This window comes from Apium graveolens, chromosome 1, assembly GCF_009905375.1.
Source record: "Apium graveolens cultivar Ventura chromosome 1, ASM990537v1, whole genome shotgun sequence".
Classification (NCBI taxonomy): domain Eukaryota; kingdom Viridiplantae; phylum Streptophyta; class Magnoliopsida; order Apiales; family Apiaceae; genus Apium; species Apium graveolens.
In genome coordinates this window covers 152,103,817-152,109,826 of record NC_133647.1, presented here as the reverse complement: position 1 = coordinate 152,109,826, position 6,010 = coordinate 152,103,817, and positions in this window count along the sequence as shown.

The following is a 6,010-nucleotide window of genomic DNA, read 5'->3' as shown; positions in this document are numbered from 1 at the left end:
TTTATCGATCAAATACCGACTCAAACTGATGCACAAATCAAATGACATTGCAATACAAAATAAATTAGGTCTTAAAAGTATTTTTATTGGAAGCGCAACATTTTTCTGAGTCTGTACGCGTTCGCTTGGGACAAACGGTTGAATTATTATGAATTTTTGAATATTTTTCGGAATAAAATGGGTCTGAATCATTTAATAATTAAATAATAAGGCTCGAACACTCAAAAATAATTTTATAAAAATTATCGAGCTTGGAAAATAATTTAAAATAATATTTTAAAGCTCGAATTTATTTTTCAGAATTTTTAAATCAAAAATAAATAATTAAATCTAATTAAATAATCAATTAAAATTAATTAATAACTAATTAAATTAATTAATCAATTAATATTTAAATTAATTGACCAATTAAATAATTAATTATCAACTACAATTAATTAATTAAATAATTAAAATTTATTTTGTAATTAACAATAAATTTAAAAAAAAAGAAAAAAAAATAATAAATTTTTGAATTTTAAAATAATTAAAATCAGTTTCTGAAAATTTTATAAAAAGAAAATATAATTTTTGAAAATAAACAAAACAGAAATCCTGTTTTTATACAATTCCGAAAGTACAGGGACTGGAATGAAAATATTGCAAAACTAAGGGGACCTACTTGCACTTTGTCCTCGTCCCCTTCACCGGTCGCCGACGATCGCCATTAACGGCGATCCCGAGCTTTTCCGGCGAGCCAAAACCGACCCAGAAATACACCAAATCGACAGGGATTGTTCGCTACGTTGCCAGGAACTCATTTACACAGCCAGAATTTTCAATACATCAACGAAACAGCCGGAATCATTGCCTGAAAATGTCGCCGCCGTTTCGACCCGTTTTCCGATCACCACCTTCCCGACATCGTCTGTTAAAACCAGTGGTACCATTCGATTCGTTGCACAACGATCTACTTAACCATGCAATCAATTTAAACAAATAACCCCCACAGCAAAAACGCCTAAATTCAATTAAGAACATTCAAAGCTTCAAAACCCTAATTTTCATATCCGAGAATCAAAGCCACTTTTCTACATGATGCAGAACTCAAAATCTGACATATTATATACCAAATTGACCAGAAAAACATACTCTACAACATGGAAGCATCAAATCACATCAACAACATCAAGAATAAATTTTCATAATTTAATTATCAAATAATTCGAATATAAATAATTAAATAAGAAAATTACTATGATTTCTGGGCAGAAACTGATGATTGATTCAAAAAGAAGATTTCGAGAGCTTCGTTTTGATATGCTGCACGCCCGAATCGGAGTTCGATAACGCCTTCGTTCGTGTGTTTGATTCTCGTGAACGTATCGGTTTCTCGGGTTTTTTTCTCTGTATTTACGGTATTTTAACTGGTTGCAAATGAATAAACGGAATAAACGAAATAAGAAATAGGCTATTTATATTTATGGAATATTGGATCGTTTTGGATCGTTAAATTAGTTGCTTAGCCGCTAGGTAACTGTAAAAACGATACAATTCAATACTAGAATTGGATAATTATCAAAACCGGGCTTTTTATAAAACACCATATACGAAAATAATGTAAAGATATCCCGTCTTTTAAGAATACGGGTTTTGTTGATTACCGAAATGATTATCGTATCAAAAAATATTGCGTCGGGCCGCGCACGGGTCAAACCGTAATCCGGATTGAAAAAGTCAAAACACGGAAATTGTCCGGAATTACCAGATTAGGTTAGAAAGGAGTTTTCGGAAGAGTTTCGAGTTGCAAAAATGCAAAAACGGTTGAAGTTGGAAGATTCCCGGCTTTATAAAATAATTTTATAATTATTCTGAAAATAATTAATAATTCATAAATCATTATAAAATCATATAACACTCTAAAAATTACCAGAAAAATACCACAATTATCTATATTTTATTCTGGACATATAAAAATTCAAATATTCAAATAATGTCACATATAAACATTCAAACATCAATTCCACTTTAGATAATTCACCAAATTCACATAAAATCACATAAACAATTCAGAATAATAATAATATTTGAAAATATATGGGATATTACAGCAGGACCCAAGGAAACTTGGGTACCAAAATCAACTTGATTTGATTTTGATGTGTGCAGGGAAACGGAAGGAATCTTTGGTACTTGGATAGTGGTTGTTCAAGACACATGACTGGTGATTCTACCCTGCTCACAGAGCTTAAGGAAAGAGCTGGCCCAAGTATTACTTTTGGAGATGACAACAAGGGTTATACTGTGGGATATGGCTTGATTTAAAAGGACAATGTCATCATTGAGGAGGTTGCCTTAGTGGATGGTCTCAATCACAATCTGTTGAATATCAGCCAGCTTTGTGACAAAGGCAATTGAGTAACCTTCAACAAAGAAGCCTGTGTTGTGACTAATAATCAAAGCAACAAAGTGGTTCTCACTGGTGTGAGAAGAGGAAATGTGTATCTAGCTGATTTCAACTCATCCAAAGCAGAATCTGTAACTTACCTTCTCAGCAAAGCAAGTCAGGATGAAAGTTGGCTATGGCACAAGAAGCTATCCCATTTAAACTTCAAGACCATGAATGAGCTGGTAAAGAAAGAACTAGTAAGAGGCATTCCTCTAGTGGAGTTTACAAAGGATGGACTGTGTGATGCCTGCCAAAAAGGGAAGCAGATTAAAGCATCATTCAGGAAGGAACTTGAGTCCACAATTGAAGAGCCTTTGCAACTACTTCACATGGATTTGTTTGGACCAGTCAATGTATTATCAATCTCAAGGAAAAGATTTTTCCTAGTAATTGTAGATGATTTCTCAAAGTTCTCTTGGACACATTTTCTAAAGTCTAAAGATGAGGCTAGTGAAATCATCATCAATCACATAAGGCAAGTCAACAATCATCCTGATTTCAAAGTTAGAAGAATCAGGAGTGACAATGGAACTGAGTTCAAGAATTCTACCATGAGAGCATTTTGTGAAGAAAATGGGATTCTGCATGAGTTTTCAGCAGCAAGGACTCCACAACATAATGGAGTAGTGGAAAGGAAGAACAGATCACTTATTGAAGCTGCAAGGACAATGCTTGAAGAATCTAAACTACCAACATATTTCTGGGCTGAAGCTGTAAATACTGCATGCTACACTCAGAACATTTCTCTGATTAATCAAGCAAGATGCATGACTCCCTATCAATTGTTCAAGAACAAGAAGCCAACTCTAAACTTTCTTCATGTTTTTGGCTGCAAATGCTATATCCTGAGAAATCAAACTGATCAAAATGGGAAGTTTGATGCTAATGCAGATGAAAGAATTTTTGTTGGATATGCTGTTGGTAAAGCATATAGAGCCTACAATCTAAGAACCACCATTGTTGTGGAATCTATACATGTTGTGTTTGATGATAAAAAGATTGAAGGACTGAAAGATGGAGATTACCATGAGAGCCTCAAATTCGACAATGTGGAGATAGTTAGTGATGACAGTGATGATGAGAGTGATCAAGAAACAATGTCTAAGGATAATGTAGACAAATCTACCACCAATGAAGCACAAAATTCAACATCTGTCGAGTTGCATAATGCTTCATCCGTCGGAAGGCAATCTATATTATCCGTCGGAAGACAACCTGCCTCATCCGTCGGTACTCAAAATTCACCATCCGTCGGGTTATCAAGAGGAACAGGAAGTCAAGATAGATCACCTCTAGAAAGTGCCCCTTTCTCAAATCAAAGATCCACAAACTCAGGGGGAGTTTCTAACAATCAAAACTCAATCACACATCAAGACAACCATGAGGTCTCTTCATCTAGAGCTAATTTATCTTAACAAAGGAAATGGACAAAAGATCACCCCTTTGAGCTTATCATTGGTGATGTTTCTTCTAGAGTTCAAACAAGAAGAGCAACTCAGGAAGAATGTCTATACAGCAACTTTCTGTCAAAGGAAGAACCAAAGAAGGTAGAAGAAGCTTTGTTGGATCCTGATTGGATTTTAGCTATGCAGGAGGAGCTAAACCAATTTGAAAGGAATAATGTATGGAAGATGGTACCCAAGCCAAAAGGAAAGAATCCAATAGACACCAAGTGGGTATTCAGAAATAAGATGGATGAAAATGGCATAGTAATCAGGAATAAAGCTAGATTGGTTACTAAGGGTTATTGTCAGCAAGAAGGAATAGATTTTGATGAAACTTTTGCTCCTGTTGCAAGACTTGAAGCCATCAGAATCTTCTTAGCCTATGCAGCCCATGCCAATTTCAAGGTCTATCAAATGGATGTCAAAAGTGCATTTTTAAATGGAGATTTGGAAGAAGAAGTGTATGTTAGTCAACCTCCTGGTTTAGAAGATCCAAATTTTCCAGAATATGTCTATTATCTTCTGAAAGCACTTTATGGACTGAAGCAAGCACCTAGAGCCTGGTATGACACTTTATCAAAGTTCCTTTTGGAAAATCATTTCACAAGAGGTACTGTAGATAAAACTTTATTTTTCAAAAATGTTAATGGCTCTAGTATACTTGTTCAAATCTATGTAGATGATATTATTTTTGGCTCTATAGATGAGAAACTTTGCAAAAAGTTTGCCAAATTGATGCAAAGTAAGTATGAAATGAGTATGATGGGAGAACTAATTTACTTTCTTGGTTTGCAAGTTAAGCAAGTTAGTGATGGAATATTCATTAGTCAAACTAAATATATTTTTGATCTTTTAAAGAAGTTTGATCTAATGGATTGCACATCTGCAAAAACTCCTATGGCCACTGCAACTAAGCTTGAATTAAATACTACTGAAAAGTCTGTGGATATTTCAAGTTACAGAGGCATGGTTGGCTCACTTCTGTACTTAACAGCTAGTAGGCCAGATATAATATTTGCTACATGTTTATGTCCTAGATTTCAGGATGATCCTAGAGAATCTCACTTGATAGCTATTAAGAGAATTTTCAGATATCTCAAGGGAACACCAAAACTTGGTATTTGGTACCCTAGAGATTCTGGTTTTGATCTAACTGGTTATTCAGATGCAGATTATGTAGGTTGTATAATTGATAGAAAGAGCACAACAGGAACTTGTCAATTTCTAGGAAACAAGCTTGTGTCCTGGTTCAGTAAAAAGCAAAATTCAGTTTCTACTTCTACAGCTGAAGCTAAATATATTGCTGCTGGCAGTTGCTGTGCACATATTTTATGGATGAAAAATCAATTGCTAGACTATGGTTTGCAAGTTGAGGGGATTCCTATTTTCTGTGATAACACAAGTGCAATTGCCATCACTGAGAATCCAGAGCAACATTCAAGGACAAAGCACATAGACATCAAGTACCATTTCATAAGGGAACATGTTATGAATGGTACTGCGGAATTACATTTTGTTCCTAGTGAAAAGCAACTTGCAGATATCTTTACCAAGCCACTGGATGAATCCACCTTTTCAAGGTTGGTAAATGAGTTAGGTATGCTTAATTACTCTTAAACTTATCTGAGTTATTTTGCAAGTTGTAATGTAGCCAGAAACTTAGTTGATTTTTAAGTCTTGGATGAAATTTTGGATAAGTCAAAATTTGCATCTCGACGGATGACCCTTATCCATCGAGTTTAGACATCCGTCGATATACTACTTGCTAATAAATGTTAATTATTTTTCTGGAATACTTTATGTCTCGACGGATATCAGTTTATCCTCATCCGTCGAATTGTCTAAATCTCAGTCGTTAATTCCCTGAACATTATCCATCGAGTATACTTACAGTTTGTAAGCATTACACGACGGATAATGGGTGGAATTTTTACAGTTTACTTTTAAACGGCTATTTTAGGCAATTTCTATTGGTTAATTTACTTTTCTTTATTATTTTTATCAGTTATTTTTGAGATAGTATAAAAGCTTATTTCACTCCAATTGTTTTCTTTTATCATTCTCAAATTCAACTGCTTTTATTTCATTCTCTCTCAAGCAAATATTCTCTTTCTCTTCAAGCTTTCATTCTCTAACA